Source organism: Trichoplusia ni, chromosome 6 (genome assembly GCF_003590095.1).
Source record: "Trichoplusia ni isolate ovarian cell line Hi5 chromosome 6, tn1, whole genome shotgun sequence".
In the NCBI taxonomy this organism is placed as follows: domain Eukaryota; kingdom Metazoa; phylum Arthropoda; class Insecta; order Lepidoptera; family Noctuidae; genus Trichoplusia; species Trichoplusia ni.
This window is the reverse complement of record NC_039483.1, coordinates 6,054,992-6,078,035: the sequence shown is the minus strand read 5'-3', so window position 1 is coordinate 6,078,035 and position 23,044 is coordinate 6,054,992. Positions and strand designations below refer to the sequence as shown.

At 33.1% G+C, this 23,044-nt stretch overlaps 1 long non-coding RNA gene across 1 annotated transcript in view; it reads right to left on the bottom strand.

Annotated features, from left to right (window-relative positions):
* Positions 1-22,807, bottom strand: part of LOC113495488 — a 90,596-nt gene extending 67,789 nt beyond the window's left edge. Inside the window, exon 1 of the long non-coding RNA XR_003400724.1 lies at positions 22,526-22,807. This is a non-coding gene — a long non-coding RNA (uncharacterized LOC113495488). The remainder of the gene's footprint in view (positions 1-22,525) is intronic.
* Positions 22,808-23,044: the final 237 nt, after the last annotated feature.

Genomic DNA, 23,044 nt, shown 5'->3' with positions numbered 1-23,044 from the left:
GATTTATGTTCACCAAAAATAAAATGGTTTGGCATTGTCTTCAGACTGAGCTTGTTTTATATACAGACGTTTTAATGTATTACGTATGATATGTTAGCGATTAGCTAATGATTGAATGACATTTGTGGAGTAAAGATAAAAAAGTATGAAGAATGCACCTTGGTTAGACGGCAGCACGGCTTTGCTGTCAGCTTGCTAAATCTCAAGAACCGTAAAAGCTGGAACCATGTTTTTGGTGACTTTATTTTTTTCTGCCTATTTGTGCAGAATTCTCAATGTCGGGAGTCGGCGTCACATTTAAACGGCTTTATACGATAGTACTTCTTCTAAATAGGTCAGTAGGAAACCTTGCAGTCATATTGTTAAATGGTAGGAAGAAACTACTCATTTATACACAAATTATACGGCTAGAAAAATACGGGAGAACTATTACCATCTCTTAAACTAGATAATGGAGAGACTGTCTTAAGATTTTTCTTTCTATTTAAAAAACACCTCCCGCATTTAGTCATTTAACCATTTTGTCCCGGGGGTTTTCACAAATAATCCAGTCCCATGCATGAAGAAACCTATACTCAGGACAAGTGGATTTGTGGATTACACAAATGCTTGCGAACCCGCGACACGTCGCGTTCCGTGGATTTGGCCTCAACCTATCTGTGCATTCGAAAGATGTATGTGGATCCTAAGGATCTAACAGTATTGCTTTAGTACTATTTCTTGAACTGGTTGATTGCGGAAGAGGGATGCCGCTCTACATGTCGTATTCGTATGTCTTAATTCCACAATTATTTCAATCTAAGTTTAAGAGAAAAAGAAACCAGTAGGTCCAGCAAAATCGTTTCAATTAGTTAATTGTGTGAACAGAGATTCCGCTTCCATATTTGGAATTTTGATCTTTCATGATTAGTTTTTGGTATTCTTCGAAGTGGTACCCTCCCTTGTGCGAGGTGGCCTATTGAGTGAAAGGCGTGACGAGGTCCAGAACTGAATTCTACCCTTACAAAATAAAATGATCATACTTTAACAACAGCTGCCTAATGATATTTCTAGTGTTGTTATTCTGTTACAAACGAGAACCATTACGATCTTATCAAATACGAACAATGAATACCTTTAAACGTATTTTTCTTATGCCCATAATATCTTAGATGGATGTGATTGTAGTTTAAATTGCAGTTCTTATGTTTCCTTTTCCATAAAGTAATTTGTATGTATTTGTTTAAAAAATAATAGATAAAACATCTAATAACCCACGTTTTTGAATGTCATTCCATTCAAAATCGGTCCAGCCGTTTTATAGTTGTAAATAACATTGTTATTGGGTTTGAAGCTACCCTAAAAATTTCATAGCTTATCGGGAAAATTAAAAATTGAGTTGCAAATATCCAACTGGGATAACAAACAAACAAGAAAGGTCGAAAGGTATAAAAACGTTGATTCGGAAAAAAAAAAAACTTTTATTCACGTTTATTTATTGGATCGCTCGACTAGTTTCGGACCCAGCCGGAGTCCTTGTCGCAATCTAACAGTTCTACTTGCAATCACGGTGCCGCAAAAGTAAGGTTATTCCTTAAACACGCGTATTAAAATCGTTATTAAGTAATTAAATTTAAAATATTAGACTCATTTGTTTAAACCCAACCTTTGTCATAAATTGATATCCGCATAAGCAAAAATCCTAATCATTTACCTGTCATTTGTTTAATGATTACTACTAACCAAGAATCGTTTGGAAAGTAATAAGCGTTGAACGATATAAAACATCTTTATTTGAGATAGAAATAAATAATCCAGCAACCCGTAGCTGAAAGAATATAAATGAGATATAATATAAGAAAGGAAACAAAACGATGGAAAAGGCGTAAAAATGATAGATGCGTAAAATATTGGAGAGTAACGACAAAATTATTACGCTAAAAGAAATTTGATTGATAAAAAGGAATACATGAATATTGAATATGTAAATACGGACAATAATATCATATTTGACTGGTTGTTTTCCCACGGTTACACTTGCATTTTTCTTGGCCCTTTTCATTGATATCTTATTCCATGCTTTTTTGTTTGCTTGTTTCTCCCAATTTCTTTTCTCTAGCCCGCTGTGTCCCACTGCTGGGCAAAGGCAATTTAAAGTTCGAAATTAACATAATTGACTGTTCAAATATATTTTTGATTTAGGAAGTCTCTAGTTTCCAAACATACATTACTAAAATGGAGAGTCAATGTATCGTATTAAGCAGTATTTAAAAAAAAAATATATTTAATATATTTTACTTAAGCAAAAGAATACGAAAATATCATTTAAAACAAACAAAATTGTTTGATAGAGCCACCTCTTCATACTGACAACTTTTCCATTTGCAGGTGCATAATGTCATAAAACTAAAAGAATGCTTGAAAACTAATCTGTTAGAAGCATTCAATAACACTTGAGGTACCTTATCTAAACTATTCTTCATATTATTATGGATTCAACGCGCCGGCAGCTGAGCACGTACGTGCCTTTCATATCGAAAACATACATTAAATAATCCTTTGTTCTCATAGTAAAATATTTTCGGGCTTATGCAGAGGAATATGTTATTCTGAGGCGTCTTCGTGAGATGATATATCAATAATATCCTGAGGAACATCTCGTCATCAGTCTAGTGTTTTCTCCACTTGTTAGTTTGTCTACTATTCTAAACGGTATCAGCTAAGTACCAGTGTTTCACAAGGAGCGACTGCTTATCTGACATCCTCAAATAAGTTACCAGAGCAATTACCCCTTAGTAAGACTGGTTATCAGACTAACAAAACTACTGTTAATTTCAGTGAGTATTGAGTATTGGTGTACAATAACAAATATTCTATTCTATTCTTAATGGTATCTGATCATAGTTAAAAAATGAACTTTTAAAAAACATAGACCCAATGTAATTCGGTATGGAGTAAACTTAAACATCATTTATAATATTGGTAGGATAATCTTGCATTAGAAACAAGAAGAGCTAGTACATTACAGGTATTTGTATTCTATACAAGTATTACATAAATTCTAAGTTAAACAAACGGCAGGTGACGCCACGGTCGTGCGGTCGCCGGTGCCACTGAAATGCGTCCATCATTTGTTCGTTGCCAGACCTACACCAATTTATCTTGCACACAAAGAACGGATATTGGACTCGTGGTGTGGAAAAATATAAAGTTTTATTCTTTAGATGTTATTGTAAGTCTTTTGAACGTTCGCAGTCTTTTGAGAGAGGAAATTTTAATGTTTTGGAAATGAAAATGTTTGTTGTTTAGAAGAGTCGAATTAAAACACAATTATTTGAATGCACTTAATTTGAATATTTTGTTTCATCGTTTGTACCTGTTTCATAAATATACAATATTTAATGCAAGGAGATATGTCAAAAAAGGGGCTTAAATGACTTTTAATATTGGTCACTGTTAATTTTAAACCCATTTTCGTCATTTCAATCATAAACTAGCTACAGATAAATTAAAAAAAAAAATCAAATGCTGCGTTCGAGTACACAAGCGAATAAGGCATTTAAAACGTAACAGATTGCACTCAAAACGATTTAAAGTAGCCCATACAGCGCACATACTGAGCTCTTGCTCTGAGTACGATTGAAGTTTAGGCGGAAAAAAGATAGACTCTACATTTTATGTAGAGTCGTCTTGCTTCCACAACGTTACCAGGCACTGTCGTATTTCATCCTATTCCGCAAGTACCAACTTTCCATCAACTCGTATATTATTTAGTCCGCAAGTTCGTCCCACAACTATTCAAACTGAATGCAAATGCATGGCCACAAGGGGCTATGTATGATGTCGCTTTTAACTCGAGTTTAACTTCTCTATATTTTCACTTAGCGCGTTTTCTCTATAGCGTGTGGAACTGGAGTTAATTGCGTTAACTCCTTGGAGTAAATTTGGTATTTAGAACTATACAGTGTGGGTGCACTTTAAACTGGTATTTGTTTTTGAGTGGGTCATTGTTATAGTTTAGTATGATAAATTGCTGGATCAAATGTGATTTACTTAATTCATTGTGTGGTTCGCTAAATTAGTCGCGAGTACGTTAAGTAAACTATTTTGATAAGAAGTTAAAAGTTTCTAATATTCTTAACTTTATGGCATTACATTCAAAATAAAACCTAGAATGTATAGATTACCAATAATTAAAAATTGGGACTATTTCACTGCTTTTACCAAAGAAAAATCTTTTTGTGAGATCTAAAGAATTCTGTCATCACCATCATACTAGCCTTTTCCCAACTAGGTTGGAATCTAGAATGGATGTATGTAGTGTTTCAAGAAGCGACTGTCTATCTGACCTCCTCTACATAGTTCCTTGGTCAACATATTATGTAAGAATAATAGCCAGAACACACAATTGAAGTACCTTCGAAATACGGAGAAACTTAGTATGTTATCTATCCACGGATGGACCTTGTCAAGCGTCGCTTAATTTATGATCGATTTACTTGTGCAGTTGTAGCTTGGCCAGCAAGAAATCATTTTATAAAGTAATTTTACAAAAAAAATAAGATTTAAATAAATCGTTTGTTCATAGCTACTATACCTAGTATATTGCAAGACGGTATGATTACAAATCTTTTCTCTAGAACAAAACAATAGGCGCTAAATAATGAAAAGGCGGTTTGGCTGTTTCGGCTGTTTTGCGGTTTGATTGCCTTCTGGTGATAATTACTTTCTAAGGAATAAATTTTATACAACAATACACAATCCATTATTATACACAATGACCCAAATTTCGGAAATTTATTTTACTAATAATCATTGGCCTAGCCTTTTCCCAACTATGTTAAGGTCGGCTTCCAGTATAACCGGATTCAGCTAAGTACCAGTGTTTTACAAGGAGCGACTGCCTATCTGACCTCCTCAACCCAGTTACCTGGGCAACATGACACCCCTTGGTTAGACTGGTTGTCAGACTTTCTAGCTTCTGACTACCCGTAACGACGGTCAAGTATGTATGAATAATAGCTGGGACCCACGATTTAACGTGCCTACTGAAGCACCGAGGAATTTGTTATGACGTAATTAGTCACCCATCCACGGATCGACCGTCTCAAGCGTACCTTAACCTGCGATCGGCCGATTCGTGCAGTTACATCTTAGCAACCGTTACTTGATCTCGTGTACACTTGCCATACATAAAAATACTACTTTAATACCATGTTTACGTTCTTGGTGACAATGTAACACTATCTCTTGTAACGTGACATTTACAACTACCAGTATTTTATGTGTTTCCATTGTGACTGTGTTTTTTCACAATGTATACAATGACGAACACTGATTTCATTATAACTGTAAATGACTCTGATGACGTTGCTATTGTTGAAGCAAAATTGTATCGTCTTAGTTGATTGGGTTTTTAATTTATTTGTTTTGTTGAGTGGTCAATGACTCTCGAAAACCAGATTTTAAAGTAATAATTATTTACATGGAACGACAATTTTTTTTTAAATGTCTGTCATCTAACGCATTGAAATATTAAAGAATGCTCACCATTCTAACAGCATACAACATCTAAGTATAACTAATAACTGCTTTACTCGCTCTGGTTTTTATTATATACTTTTTACACTGATTAAACAAAAAAATATTTAAAAAATAATAAAGTCCTCAACGGACTTTATTATTTTTTAAATATTTTTTTCAAAGCAACTCTTAACGGCTCAACCGATTTTCACCTAACATGTCTAACTCTTTCACATATGCACATTTAATAAAAAACAAACCAAATTAAAATCGGTCAATCAATTCGGGAGCTATCATGATGCCGCACACCGACAGACAGACAGAACGAACGAAAGACTAACATACAGACACAAAGACTCGTCACACTTATAACACAAAATAAAATATCAACAAATAAAAGAAAGACATAAGAAAAAGCAGTACCATAAAAAATGAACATAATATTCCGGTCTAACCGCGTTATCATCATTGACCTTCATTATTTTCACCACATCGAATGAATATGTAAATTATATTTCATACATTTATGTAATCAATTGTTTACTAGTACCAACTTAACTGTTGCTAACATAATATGTTATGGTTTTGTATTATGGTCAACGTTCATTTGCTTCGCGATATAAATCGGGTTTGAGAATTCAGAAGCAAAGGAATTTTTGAATAACCCGATCAGTACTTTTGATTCTTGTGCGTTGGATAGATAAATGCGGACAACATCACATACATTGTTCTGAACCCAAAGTAAGTTGCTAAAGCACTTGTGTTATGGAATTCAGATACAACGAAGGTACCACAAACACCCAGACCCGAGACAATGTAGAAATGTGAATGACATTGACCCGACCGGAGATCGAACCCGGGATCTCAGAGCTAGCGACACCTTGAAACCGACGCGTACGCACCGAGATTAGATGCAAATGTGTTAACTTCAGAGGACCTGCTTCCTCGTAAGTATATTATTGCAATGTTCAATCAATCAATTTCAATCTTCCACAACTGCAATATTATTATTAAGAGGTGGTTTTCTTGCGAGTATATTTTCACTTTTTATTCACTTTTTTTGTTTCTTTTTAAACTAATTAATTATGTAAATAGGACTTTTTGCTGTACATAATTACATTTAATGGATAAACTGTATAATAGATAAACCATATTATACCGATCAATCCTTAATTGGATACATCTAATTGGCAGGTAGGAGTACAAGTGAGGTAGAAATAGGATTCAATAGGCACCTGGCTAAATTAGAAAACCGCAAACACGATGTAAAATGATCTCGATTAAGAAATTAATGACGTGGTGGCGTCACGGTTCTATGGATGGGGTTGTATAAACGAAGTGCAGCTTCAATCCTAACGCAGGCAAAGTAACTACCTGATTTAAATGTATCTGTATTTCCTAATTATTCTACGACACTAAAAACAAAACCTTGATTCGAAATATTGGAATCTGAAATCGCTAACCCGCAGTGAGTTAGCGTGGTGATCAATGCTCAATACTTTTGTATACGGGAGCATGCCTGTGCCCAGCAGTAAGACGTGTAAAGGCTGTTATTAAATTAAATTAATCATAAAGATTACTAAGGAACGTTAACAAATAAATTACGTTAAAACTAACAACGAAATGAATCGTTTGAAACAACTGTTAAAACAAAATCGATTTGTAAATCTGTTTATGATACTAAAATAATACCACGATTTCTTATATAAATTTTAGCAGAGTATTATTTATAGTCCAACATCGATAATCCTTACTAATATTATAAATGTGAAAGTAACTCTGTCTGTTACGCTTTCACGTCTAAACCACTGAATTGATTTTAATGAAATTTGGTTCAGAGATAGAGTTGACCTTGAGAAGGAATAGGATAGTTTTTATCCCGGACTTTTGAAGAGTTCTAGTACTTTATGACGAGACTAAGCGTTGTTTTGAATTTAAAAAATCAAATGTAATAACAATAATTTTAGACAAGTGATTTAGTTCAATAAGTTACAACGATTCATAAGTCAATCAGAGTTAGCACTTGGAGGTATGGAAGAGGGTCTACAACCACATTTTAAGCTAATATTCTTATACATAATTGCGTGACAGAGCAGTACACAGCGTCATGGCATCTCTCTTTCACAACCACAAAAATATTACTTTAAGATATTATGGTGGTAGGTTTTTGATCTAACGCGCTTTCCGAAACACGGAAGGCACGTCAAATTATAGACTTCCCTATTGGCTTACACTCTAGAGAATAATTTTCATTCAAAAATCAAACTCTTCAACTTCAACAAACAGTTTTTTTTTAATGCTTAAAATAATAGTGTAACAGCTTTTTACGAATCGAATATGTCCTTATGATTAAAATTGCAACAGTTTTAACTTTTTACGAATCGAATATGTTTTAAACTGCATCAGTCTTAATTTTAGATGTGGTGATAACAGCGACTTGCGACATAAGATACTTCGAACGACGACTGACTAAGTCTAGTAACACTTCTGAAACAAAGTATCCATCAATGTCGATACTAAAAATAATCGTATACTAATACACTCAATACATTTTATTGAGACATGAATAGTAGCTTGTACAAGTCTATTACAATGTTAATGGTTCAGAAACCTACGCCCTTCTTAGTGCTGTATGCTTTTAATGATGATGGGAAAATGGTGATACATTTTCTGGTAATTTTTTATACGGCGAAGTGATCACAATGTGTAAAGATTTCTTCTATAATATTTCGTCATTAATCGACTTCAAAAAAAGGAGGTTTGTATGTGTGTATGTATGTTTGTCCGCGATTATCTCGCGTTTGGCTGAAGCAATTTGGATGCGGTTTTCAGAAAAGTATTTGCTACATTCAGGAAAAAGTTTTAGTGCTGTAAACGACTCAAAAGAGGAGATTCTGAGTTTTATCTATAAGTATGTATGTACGTAATAGGTATGGACGTAGAAGGCTTTTAGTTATTTTTGCTGAAATATCAAAAGAAGTTCAAATTATAACGAATCGCCAGCGCTAGTGCAAAATATCGAAAGTTTCTCGGTTCGTATATAAGAGTAATGCATTAGTGAATTTTAGAGAAACCTGTTCTAGTTATTGAGTTTTAATTCCCAATCGACATTAATACCTGCAAAAAATATTTACCTTAAAATTGGAAATACAAACTCGATGAAACTATATTACTTAATTAAAATATTATACCGATTCGTCTTATTTTTATCTTAGTAGGTCTTTTTAAACGATTAAGAGCCTGGTTAGTTTTTCAATACCACATTGTATCTTCAAAGAAATAGCTCAGAAAATCTTTTTTTTTTCATCACTAGAAACCTTATTCAAACCTTCAACCTAAAGTCAAGGGCTCAAGGCGTAATACTCTTGAAGTAATCTTGAGTCTATTTTGCGCTAAGGTATTTGTAGTTCTTGCAGACTAAGTCTCACAACCCTTTGTACCCCTCCAAAATTTCTTTTTCATAAATATATGTAAATTTATTCTGAGATAACCACAACATCTGAGAATTCTTTAAGTGTGTGTTATGCCATATTTGTGATCCGCTGGTGGTTAAAAACTCTAACACTACTATCACTTTTTGAATTTTTTTGAACGAACATTGACTCTTGAATAAATACTTTTTGTTTAATAACTTCCAAGTTCATGGGTTCTAAGAACAAAGTTACAAACCTCATTGATATCTCAGCCCCCATAAGTAGATATACAAACTCCGATAATCCTATAAGCCATAACATAATCCAATTTAATCAACAGATACATTAACCAAATATTATGTTATCTTTCATACCTATATCAAACTGTGTGAAATTTAACACTAGTAAATTTGATGTTCGAGAAAATCGAATACTAGCTGTTGTCCGCGTCCCCGCCCGCTTTAGAATGAAAATGATCCAACGGGAACATAAAATCGGGATAAAAACTATTCTATATATTAATCCTGGTTATAAACTATCAGTGCACTAAGTTTCGTCTAAATCCGTTCAGTGGTTTTTGCGTCAAAGACGAACGAACATCCATCCATTCGCGTGTATAATATTAGTAGGATTAGTAGGATATTATATTATCGAATATAAACATTCGGTCTACCTCAACTGATAAAGTAAATTTTTGATCGTCAATCAAAGAGCCAATTAGTTACATCATAAAACTTCATCGAACTTGAATTTGTGTTTGATAATCTGTGGTATATTTAGATTTAATGGATTATCTTATTTTATTTTTAGAGTTCTGTTATCGAGGAGTGAAAACGGCAGCGATATCTACCACCAGTTATTAATAGACCTTACGGAAGTTACAAATAATTAATCGTTAGTCAAATGTGCTTCTGTTTTTGTCAAAATATCATTTTGACATTCGCTTGCGTTATTCCGACTCTTTTTAACAATCCTTTGTCCGTGATCCCTCTCTTATTGCACTTCAAGTTGATGAACAGCTAAAATCGATACGGATTTTTTCGCAATAGTTGCCATTGTTGGTATAATTACTGTACCATGTTTATTTGTAATAATAACTCAATAGTTCCTACGGAATTCCTATCCGTAGGTCCGATCGCACTTAACCTCTTAATGATTAAATTGCTTCACTAATCACCGATACGAGTTTATCGAATGCCTTGTGATCTATTGCCTGTTATACTGGTCGGTGCCGATAAATATTAGCCTTACACTGGACTATTTAAATACGGTAGTGCGATGTTCAAAATATTTACTTTAATGTTCCATTATTCTGTGGGCTTGTGCCAGCCCCATCTAGACTCGACCCGAGACTTTAACTATTTCGTTGACGCAGCTTGCTCCCGAACGATCGACGCTTTTCTTGCCTTCGCACCATTCTATCACCGCTTTAGCCCATCGGCCATCACCTTGTCTAGCCAATTTGTTATTTTTTTGTTAGACGGGGTTATCTTCATGGAACCTTGGGGTCGTCGGGTGACGTCAGCCGCGTTTTGTTGCCGATACGTGGAAACGCATAGCATTGCTGATGTAGCCAAGTTGCCTGCCTAGCTCGATTTTGGCCTCGTTACTGTGGTGCAGACCCCTAGCAGTAAGAAGACAAGGGCTATAGATGCAGAAGTATCAATATTTCATAGTTGGTTAATTAAATTGCTTCGGGTTGTATACAGTTATTTAAGGTAAGCACACATCTTTATTAAAACGCTTAACACTTGGCTGAGTCCTATTCTTTTCGATTTCGATTCGAAGATTATTTTTTTGTGTCGATGTGTAAATTTTGTTATAATACGACGTTAATACTAAGACTTATTTTATTTTGAGATTTATTACTTTTAGACATATTGTTTACATTATTTTCGTCGAGTAAAATATTACCAATACATTTATTGCCGATGGACAATCATGACAAATGACCAATAGCACTATGGATTGGCAGTGTATGAGGTGTGCCAATACTATTTATCTTGTACTCCGTGTGACAGCAGCTAGATATTTTTCGATGAATACTTAATACTTACCTATCTATATAATATAGGTATTAAATAAAACATAATATTTATAAAAAAAAAATGTCTCAAAAACCTATGACGTTTATGTATGGTCAATGTACTTACATATTTTAGGTATAACCGATCGAAAGATGTAAGCATAATAAAGTTGAATAATAATGATCAACGCCAGCTTCGTAGTTCTAATTTTGGTTTAAACTTATTTCTTAGCCACTTCCTTATTTTAAAATCTAGGCTTTTCAATTGTATAATCATAATGTAATGAGAAAATCTTAGAGGAAAATAAATACTTAATTTAAAGTCACACTCTCTGTCTGCTCTCTAACAAAAAACGCACCGATTTAGATGGACTTTATAATGATTATATACTTTTTTACGCCGAAAAGGTTGGACATATTTAACCGACTCTTGTATTTCCACACAGGCTACTTATATCCGTGTATGAAGGATTGCAACGCATTGCCATACACCGACACAAAAACGCGGATGACGTAGCACGGCGGTTCAGGTTTAGTCAATAAAAGTCTGACATTACCCATATCCTCCCCCGAGGGAGTGGGTGTCTATGAGGATTCCACAGACTAACCAAAAAAAAAAGGCTACTTATATCCGACTTCGGTAAAGGACGGTAAAGCTTTATCAGACATAACTGACATCCAGACGGGTGAAACTGTGAGCAACAGCAAGTATATCACAATTATATCGATAATTAACATCTTGCACTATATTTTAATCCACTTCGTAACCATTTAACCCTACCATCCCCAACCCTGTCAGTCCCCATCCCTTAAACTTTAGTGTTGTCCAAATTAAATTTACGACTTACAAAATTTGGGACAAACAGTATCTAATTACAGTCTAAAAGGTTCACTTGTATCCCTTATAATTAAATAAGGGCTATGGACGATATGTAGGGTCAAAATTGGACGTTTGGTTAATGCGTAACTGATATCGAAGGCTCTCTCAAAGACTTGATATGGTGTTACCCGATTAGAGTATTGTAGAAAATCCTTTTTGTTGAAAAACAATATATTGTTTATTTTTTTGAAGCACAGAAATGTATTCAAGAAACGAAAAACTTTTGGGTACAAAATGTAAATATGAAAATCAATTCAAGCTTTAAAGTTTTAGTCATTTTCAAACAAGGACTGATTCTTGACTTTCAACTATTCTTATGAGCCATTAACTCCAAAGACATTTAAAAATTTTATAAATAATATTTTACATAATAATCGTTCAACCCAGTATGTCATCTTCAATCAAAATTAAACAATTATTCCACATATTTAATCACTCTGTTAAAATCATTAATAACAAATAGAATATTAAATTCACTAAAATGTTTAGCGTTGTAATGGGCAACAAATAGTTCATTATGATTTAATATTCAATTCTGCATGTAATTTTGTGCTTCTAACATAATTGAAATTGACTCAACCTATTAAATTACATTATGAAGATGTAATGTAATTGGTAATGATTAAAGGAGTGAAATGGTTTTGTCATTGCCAATGGGTTAAATCTGGAAATCTGTAATTTATCCCTTTACCTTTATTGTCATCATAATTATCTTTATCATCATTAAACTCATTACTGTGCCTAAGTAACGTGTTATTTATATAATTGTCTATATTTAGCCGAATATGTGAAATTCAGTTTCAAAAGTAATTTTTTCAAATTAGGCTGCTACTCAGAATTTTTCAATTTCAAGCTTATTAGTCAGCTCTCTGACTTATCTTTAACTAAGGAAAAGAAACTGCGCAAAAATTTTTTTAGCACCTCATCTTTATGTTTAAAATAACAGGCTTCATTTAAGGGTTAAAATCAACAAAAGTAGTTGTTTAGCATTTAAATTGATGACTATAGAAAATTTACGCGATGTACGCGATGTGATTTTGTACTGAATAGAACAAAACTAGCCCCATTCATCTTATAATGTTGCCTTTATTCTATATAACCATGACATACAAGTTGTCTTGTAGGTGTCCTATATTAAAACGTCTAAGCCAGTTGTGAGGCAAATACTTGGGCGGCAACTTCGTAAATTTGGAGCTCGCCCTAATGAAACATTGTTCCCTTTACTGAAAATTAAATGGGCTCCGATAGCAGTATTTCAAATATATAGGTTTATATATTTTTATTAAAAAAAAAACCTTTCAAGACCGAAATGTTCTCACCACACTCAGGGTGCCGTACAAAAAGGCCACCAATCAATTTGTGAGTGTATCAACAAAATAACCGTCTTGTTATACCGGTTCATGGGGTTCAGTCTGGTGACAGATGAAAGGACAGATAGTAAAGCCTTAGATGTATGGTCTAGTTTTTACCCTTGGGTAGAAAACTCTAAAACGTTAGTATATGACCCAATAAAATTTTAAACTGCTTCTAAAATAAAAGATCTGGCGTAGAATAAACTTATAATGCCTATGTAAATATACAAAAATGGTATTACATTTATTTCAGTACTACGCATTTTAAGAGAGTAACAAAAGTTTCATCAAAATTCACACTAATTCGAATTTATTACAGTCTGTATTAAGGTACCAAATTAAATTAGTTTTTCATTATAAAGCTTCAAATAACCAATCTAGGCTAGTCTCTGATTTTAATTATCATTTAGGAACTGTACAATAAAGTTAAATTAACCGTTCATAATACTTCGCTCCAAAATTTATCTGATTTAGTTTTGTTTATATAACGAAAGCCTCAATAAATTTATCATCATTGGCCTAGCCTTTTCCCAACTATGTTGGGGTCGGCTACCAGTCCAACCGGTTTCAGCTGAAGGAGCGACTGCCTATCTGACCTCCTCAACCCAGTTACCTGGGCAACACGACACCCCTTGGTTAGACTGGCTGTCAGACTTTTTCAAGCTTCTGACTACCTGTAATGACTGTCAAAGATTTAGGAATAACAGCCGGGAACCCATAATTTACCGCGCCTTCCGAAACACGGAGGAACTCGCTATGACAAAGATGGTCACCCATCTACGGACCAACCGCGTCAAGCATAGCTTAACCTGTGATAGAATCACTTATGCGGTTAAAGCACAGCCACGAGCTCCTCAATAAATTTATAATATGAATATTTATAAATACTCCGTAATTGTCTTATTAACTAAGTTCGTTTTTTTTAAACTTCTCCAATAAGGAAGAGGTTTTCAATTCTGTGCTTGTTGACTGTGTTTTGTTGTTTTTTAAGTCAGAACATCAGAGGAGGTGAACCAATTTTGTATTAAACCGCTTGTTTTATTTCATTTCATTTAACGTGATAAAGCTGTCTTTCGGTTCCATCAAAAAATACATAGAGTTTGGCTTTGTAGTTTTTTTTTAGTCAGTTTTAAATATAAAAAATATGAATGTTGTTAAAAAATATTAAGTTCGAGTTTTAAAAGCCACCAAAAAAAATAAACTAGCTTCTAAACGATAGATATTTCAAATCAAACCAAAAACTACCCCAAAAAGAAAATCTAGCTAACTAAGTCAGATTGTTCAACGGGTAAAAACCCGTCAAATCCTCTGCAATATCTTATAAACTCCAGACTCTATAATATATCTATAGCCACTGTTGGTATACATCGGTATAAAAAAAACACTTTCATAATCGCTCAGTAAAAAACGATTAAATTGCGCATCTGGCAACAGTATAATTTACAACTCTATGTTCAAAAGTGTCCGAATTAATTTAATTTCATTTTTGTTGATAAACTAGCCACTCTATGTGAAGCCGCAAACATTATTACACTCAAAAGACAAAAAAGTCTTTAAGTCAATATAGTAGAGTCTAATTTGCCGTATCTTTGTTTGAAAGTGATTGAACTAATAAATCGCAGAAGGAGATAATAAGAAATTAGTCCATCCATTAGCGGGTATTTAATAGTACGCTTCATAGTAAAATAGGGTTAATCTATAACATATTAAGTCCTATCAATCTAATTGTAGAATATGATTTTCAATAAGTAATCTTTATTTTTATAGCATTTAATTTTAGAATCACCGAATATTTTGAAATAGTTTTCGCATTTTAATTTAGAATCATATTGTAGAGTTCGTTTTTGATTTGTTTATGATACGTAGGTAATTATTACTATATTTATCTAGTGGTTTTTCACATGTGAAGTTTTCGTTAGATGTGTTTTTGTAAACCCACAATTTATCTTAGACTTTATAGCCACTTTAAACACATTTTAATGTAGTTAAATGAGATAGTGCAAATTTATTACTTTTATTACAATTTAATTCAAGACATAAACGTGAAGAGAAAACTGAATCTTGTTCCATAAAATTCTTCATCAAATGTCACTCCTTTAATTTCGCTTCATAATAAAATTGCTAACAAAAATGAATAAAAAAATATTCCAATTAAAATTAAATACAATAAAATCAATAGCACAACTCGGAAATGCCAAAATTTTCTCAAAAATCATTTCAATATCCGCAACATCATCCATTCACATTTCCGCGTATATTTTTTCTAATTTCAGAACTTGGTCTGACAAATTGGGCGCTTCATTACGTAGCCACAGGCAAGGCCCAAGACTAATGTTTGAAATAAACGAGAAATTTCGACCGTGAGACGAAATTCACTAAATACTCATCGCCACACGGATAAATGAATGTTTTGACGTATATAAAACTGTACAAGTTTTATATTTAGTTATTTATGGTGTAAGATAGGATAATGACGAAATATTTGTAGTTTTTTTATATAAAAAAAATACTTGTGTAATATCAAAGTTGTACTTGTTTAAGCCATAATTTTAAATGTTACAGTAGCATTTTTGTCGCGGTATAATAATTTTAATTAGTCGAATTCATATTTTTTCAGGTTTGCCCGACTAGTTTCAGACCAACCGGAGTCCGGAACTAATCCGGCATTTAATAGCAAATAATGTAACTTTCCCTAATGAACAATGAGCAAATTACAAAAACGAATTAATTAGATTGAAATGAACGTTTCTAGTGAGACAAAGTTAGAACAAATATACGTCTTCCTTTATTGACGTAGTCAGTGTGTAACTCCGTTTTAATTACTTATCCAGGTATTCTAGCAGTATACCTGGATACACATAGTACGTATGCTCAAATCCTAAAATATTAAAAAAGAGGTCGATCATTAAAAGTTCCTAAACTCCGTAAATTCCCACACATGAGAATACCATTTGATCCTCAACGATGTAACATCCTAAAAATCTCTCCATCCAAAATGAAATTTCGTCAGCCATCAAGAATTTTCTGCCGAAAAAATCCAATTTAGGAATCCAGTACCCGAAAACATAGTACGAAAAATTATTATCCTTGAAAATGAATTTAATGACGTTATTATCGTGTCTGCCGCTCCAAATGGGATTTTAAACGATTTCAGGAAACTCTGAATTTATATCATTTAGATTCGGAACAATTGCCATCAATTTAAGTTTTGGAATTCTCGTTTTCTTTGCAAGTTCGTGATGGAATCATTTTGGTTGTAGTTCAGAATTGTTTCTGTTGAATCTATCATAATTACTAAATACTAATCCTGTTCTCAAATTTTAATAGTATCCAGAAAATTACTATTTTCAAAGGATTTTGGATGCTCTGAGTCGTGGTATTGTTCAAAAACTTTCTGTTTCTTATGTCATTAAAACCTGAATTAAAATGAAATATTTGACGAGATTCTTTACCTAGCTTCGTATCATTGAAGAATAAAATGCGTATTTCTTATACAACCCCATTGAAATTAAATTCCAATCATCTAAGATTTATAAATACCTTATGATTTCATTCATTTTCGATGAATATAACTTTTAAATACGTCATAATTTAATAATTAATTGTCAACTTGAAATACCAATTTCTGTCTGCACAGAAAAGCTATAAACTCAAGAATGTACCCATTCAAGATACTCATTGTATTATTCCCCAGAAAAATATAAATGTGACGTATAGTGATCTAAATATTATTCAGTGGCTTGAGCAAGTATTAGAATAAGCTCATCTCTTGAAAAGCATTCAATTTTGTAAATGTTTTGATTAGATTTGAACGATGTTATATATTTGCCTTTCACGTGATCAAGTACTCAATTTGAAACAAGATCAGTATTTTAATATAACGCGAAATCGATTTACTGTTGTGATTATTCAAACTTCATTGGATTTTTATTTCTTTTTAAATCGATCTTTTGTTTATTTTTATCGTCATATAAATGTATTTAATTTACGTTATTTTTATTTTTCAGATTATGTTTTAAATGTTATTGATATTCAAAAGGTCGCATACCTCTATGTAATTAAATGAATTTTGGTATTTTATTGACTATTTTTGGTTAACCTTAAATATTACCTCAGAGATACATTGACGGTGACCTACGTATATCTCAACATACATAATTTTACTATACGTATGTATGACATACGCTTCTAAAAGGGCTATATAAATTTTATTGTTTTTTTTGGTGACATGGCTTAGATTTACTAGTCACCCTTGCAGAAAAAATATTGCTGAATCAGCTAGTATACCAAGCGCACTATATTTACTGCAGAATATATTATAAATCATTTTTACCATGCTGAAAGGCATTACAAAGGAAATCCTTAGCGTTTTTCTGTAGAACTTCTCTGAAGACTCCTAATATTATTTTTCTTTTGGCAGCAGTACCTCCTTTGACCTCATACGAAGTCTTTTCCCAAATATGCTAGACATACGAGATCCGCTTTGCTAAAAATATTCAAGGAAAAATCTCTTTTCGAAATTTCGTAAACGTCCCTCAAAGTACTGAGGAATTATGAAAGCCCGAAATAAGAATAGAAACTGAAATGACCGCATAAATAAAATTGACATTCTTTTTTCACCAAAGACGTGATTTTGACTTGTCAATTCAATACATTTCAGAGATTCGTCAGCGTTAGTACCCGGAGGAGTGTAACTTTCCAACTGTGGCTGCTTTCTCTACAAAAAGCTTATATTTACATTTAATATTTAATTAGAGAGTTCATCTAAAAGTTTCGAACTGATTAAATGTATCTTGAGTTCATAAAACTGCTTCAAAGTTACGGTCTCTGGGTGATGTTTAAAGTTTTTTCTGCTGAAATGCTTTCAATTTCTTTTTTATTTTTAACTCTTGTGTTATGAATTATTATGCTTTTACTTTTAAAGAATATATCTTGACAGTCTGTCTTGATACTTACTGTTCAAAGAAAATGTATGTAATCTGTGTCCAAGCACTGGACAAAAATAGAAAAAAAATATTTTAATGGCAATCAAATCAATAGATATATTCGTCAATTTACCCACTATAATATTTATCATCTCAGCGAAAAATCTTGCTCAACAACTGCCTCTACAAAATTCCATAAATCCAAAAATATTCTGCGGTGACTGAGACAGTTCTGGCGCCAAGAGCATTTAGTATAAGGCAATATAAGTACTGCTAAAAATTTATCGTATTATCGAGAAGTTTTAATGGAGTTCCTATCGATTCCCAACAATCTACGGATAAACACTCGAGTGAGTCTAGAAACCTCCGATTACTTAAACTAATTGCGTGGCATGTAAAGTATGTACGAAATTGGATATTGAGAATGCAGGCAAATGTATGCTCTTTGCTGTATATCCATAAGATCTAGAAACCCGTGCAGCTCATTTCTACAGCTTGCGTTAATCAACGATTAAAAAGAGATTTAAATGAATTTGTAATGATAGAAGAGATATAATTTATCCTCTTTGCAGTATAAACGATTTCATCTGATTTCAATAGAAAACGTTTAAATTTATGGAAATTATAAGATCCTTCATTTATGATCGGGTCATTTAACACATATGAGCATTTTTTTTATTAAAATTAACGATAGTCAAAATGTATCTTAACAAAAAGGGTTTCTTTATCCAAATTTCTTAGTACTTTTTATTTTCATTGAAACTAGAAATGGAAAGAAAGCAAGTTTCTTCTCTGGAAGTAGACTAAAATTGACTCAAAATAAATGAATAAAGCAAACTGGAAAGATTCAGATGAAAATGGCTTTTTGCACTGAACAGGTGCAACAAAATGCCGTCAGCTTTAAATATGTGTTGTCAAATAAAGAAAGGAGGCCACCAGCAGTGGGACGGTTTTTACCCCAAAGTAATAAAAACTACGATATTCATTGATTATTTCATAGCTATTTTAAGCCAATTTTGTTCTAACAATTTTTAGGAAACATATAAAAAATCCTTTCATAAATCACTATCCTATTACACACCAAACTATACCTCACGATAAATTCGTTTGCCTCAACCAGAAAATAAGACTAAAGACCCAAAAAGTCTTTAGTTTAAGCTCAAAAGTACTTAATTCTGCCCCCGTGCTACCCAGTTCCGAAGTTGCATAAGACAAACTTGTAAGAAGCTTATTGTTCAATGCTACTCTTTCAGACTCTAAAGAGGGCGTTCAATAGTTTAGCGAAGGAAAATCTCTGATTGAACTAAATTTTGCTCGTATATACAACTCTATTGGCTTGTAACTGTCCTTTGAGAAAACTACAACAAAATAAAAAAGATGGCCAGCAAAAAAATGTGAAGGGAGTTGGTTTTACACTATGTGTAAAGGCCAAGTTCATTTAAAGATAATAAATATTTTTAACATTAATGATTCTTTTGGTATTTATTCCTTTGTTTTTTTTTTAATACGGAGTCTCAGCCTTTGTTTTATGCTATCACTCTAAGTAATGAGTATAAGTTGAATAGACTAAAAACCTCATTGGTCATGTCCCGAAAGTCAATTCTCTTCTTGTTTTAAAAAGAAAAACCTAGTCCCGCACTAAGAAATTGAATACTTTTGCCGCGGGCGGTTTCACAAACATTTTATTCATATGCACATTTCTCCCAAACTCAGAACAAGCATTCGTGGATCAGACAAGTGCTTGTTTTACCGGGGACCACATCCGTAACACTTTGCGCAAAGTGAGTTTGGCATAGTGACCTATACCCACTCTTCTAAAAAAAATCTAAAAAAGTCTCCAAAGAGGACGCTCAGTATTCTACCGTAAAGGGAAAACTGTTCACCTATATACAAAGGAGGTTTTATACACATTTCTATAGTCCTGTAACTGTCGAGTGTCCGGTTTATGCTCCAATGATCCGAACACTACTGATACCATCTTCGATGTTACAACACGATCCCGTACTAATATTGAAACGGAGAAAATATATTAAACTGATGGATGTTTTGCGACATTTCTATTACGATCGCACAGATGTGAAAAGGAATACGGATTTTCGGATCGATATAAGAGTTTTTTGAGTGACACTAGGGTAAATAGCTTTTGGCCGAGGTTTTGAGGATGTAGATGTTAGTTTTAGAGTCTGGAGAAGCTTGGTTAATTGTAGGGCTGTGTTAAACACCCGGTGTTTTACAAACAGGCTACAGACGAAGAAATCGGTTGAGTGACAAATTTAAGGCCGTAACAATCATTGCTTAACGAACGACGAGACAGGCTGATGAACAGCGGAGTCTTAGCCTGGGTTCCGCTTCTATCCTTTGGGTGTGAAATCTTAAGAATATCGGTTATAATTGCTATGTAATTAGTATATCCATTATTGGAGATCCATGTCAAATTTTCTCAATTATTTTTATAGTTCGGTGAAAACATAAAATAGTGAAATCACATAGACTTTTGTCGCATTTATAAAAAAGACGGTCAAGTGCTACCTAGAATGATGACTTGTGACTTTTTATAGACCAACCAATTAATAAGCGCACCTGGAATGAATGTCATTTTTTATAGACTTGAAGTATATATTAAGCTTGCTTAGATTAGCGCCCGACTGACCTACAACATTTTTGATCCGTGATACAAAGATATTCTAAATCTCCGTCAACGCGTTGAATGCCAAACAATAAAATATGTATTGTTTGTCGGTCACCGGTGACCCCTTTGACGTTTAAAGGTTTTAATGTTGTTATTACGACGGATATAAAAGCGCCTATACAGAGACCGATGATTATCCTAAATACAGCACTTCTTTAAAAAAAAATCTCCTAATAAGCAAGGGATAAAAAATCGGAAATGATATATTTTCTTTACTGGAAAAAAAATCGAAGTCCTTTAATATAAATTTTGATTAGTCGATGACAACTTTTTATCGTCTTGGTGGTAAGTTAAAGTTTGGTGGGTTCAATTTTCATTTTTAAAAATGTAAAGTAAAAAATATTTTTAGATTTCCATTTTGATTGACAAAATCAGTAATCGAAATATGAGGGGTCGTTTCAAATGCTCAGATCATTATTCTTAAGATCAAAAAAGGGCGTGGTCTTGATATTACGATTGGACGTATCAAGATCGCGATGAATTTTTTGCGGGGAAATTGTGATTTATGAGAACGTCAAACCTATTACTACTTAAGGAAATACTGAATACTTTACTGTCTTTTTTCCACCTTCTATCGAACTATTGAAAAAATTATGAAAGAATTTTTCAATTTTTTTTCCTACTTTATGTATTATTATCTGAAAGCAACTTAACTTATTCTTAATTAATCCCAAATCTATCTTATTAAATGAACTCACACAGTATGAGGCTTAAATGCCTCTCAAAATTATTTAATCTTTCAGTTCAGAATTTAAATTATTTTTTATCATAATTAACAGACTCTTTATATAATTACATGCAACTTCATATCAGAAACATGTACAAACGTAACCGAAAAGTAATGTCTTTTTTTTACCGCCGCACCACTTTTTTAGCCTGGCCTATATCTATAGTCTGTAACCGCCTTGGGTAAGGCCAATGGGCGTGCCGGATTCTTACCGGTAAAACCACCGGTATACCTTCCCTTAAAAAGGTACCAAACGGGGCGAAAAAGGTAAGATTTCAACAACCTTGTAGGTTTTGAGACTTCTTAGTCAACGCCCTTTTTAGACTTACAACGAATAGAACAAAAAAAAAAAACAAATTCTTAAAATAAAAATCGAAAGTGCGATGTATAATATTTTTAAATAAACTCCTTCGAAAACGTCTACTAGCTTACATTTTAAAATTTATTATCTTTTTAATACTATACCACATTTTATTAGTTGTAATATTTTGAAGTGAAAAGATCACGTTTTCATATTAACGCTGTCATTGTTTTACGGTTAAAACAATAAAATTGACATAATCTAAATATCTGCCACCGTTTCTTCAAAAAACCTATATTAAATGATGGAGGAATTTATTTGAAAATATTTCTGTTGCTTTTATAATCTCTTCCAATTTTTAATTAGGAGTTATCGTAAAATTCAACTTTTATAAATAAACATCGTAATGTTGGGTGACATCTTATAAAATTGGACGAAATGCATCACTATAATTATTTTTAATTAATGCTCGGAGCACGTTTGATTGGCAAATACAGTGATTTGCCAATCAAACGTTAAATTATTTGTTCTGTTTTATAATAATTATGAATATTCTACGCATTAATTGTGGGTATTTTTATAATATATTATTAATTAAGTTTTTTATTCAATAAAATTTTTATTTAAACAATTTTGTTACATAATTTAATGAACTTGACCTTAAAGGTTGAAAACTCATATTTTTAATTACTCCACTAAACTCCACTTACCCCTTTATCTTTGTCTCGCAAAAATCTCAGGGAAACACTACAAAAAATCTCCACAACATTCACATCACTGGACACTAAAAAAAATTGGATCTACACTGTCACACTCGGTATTAATTTATCCTTCACAAATAAATTGTCTAAATATACATTTTCAGTCACCGCTACGAGAATAGTGCGGGCACAAGAACAGCGAATTTTTACTGATCCGTACACTAGACGCGGAGACATGCGATCGGCGCGACGGCTTACGAGCGACTGCCCTGGGGCTTGGCCAATACAAAAGCGCGGGAAACGCGGGCGAAAAACGCGCGAAATTCGCCACCGCCATAATGTATTCGCGCCATTGCGAATTCGTTTTTCAGAGTTCCGCAATCCCAGGGTTCGATCAAACGTTTTTTTATTACTTACATTTTAGTGCTTTGGAATTATACACGGCTACGTTTTCTCCCCATTCCTAGGTTTATTTCTCTTGTGTTTTCGCTTTATTAATGAGGATACATTTTATTGCGCAAAAGGCTT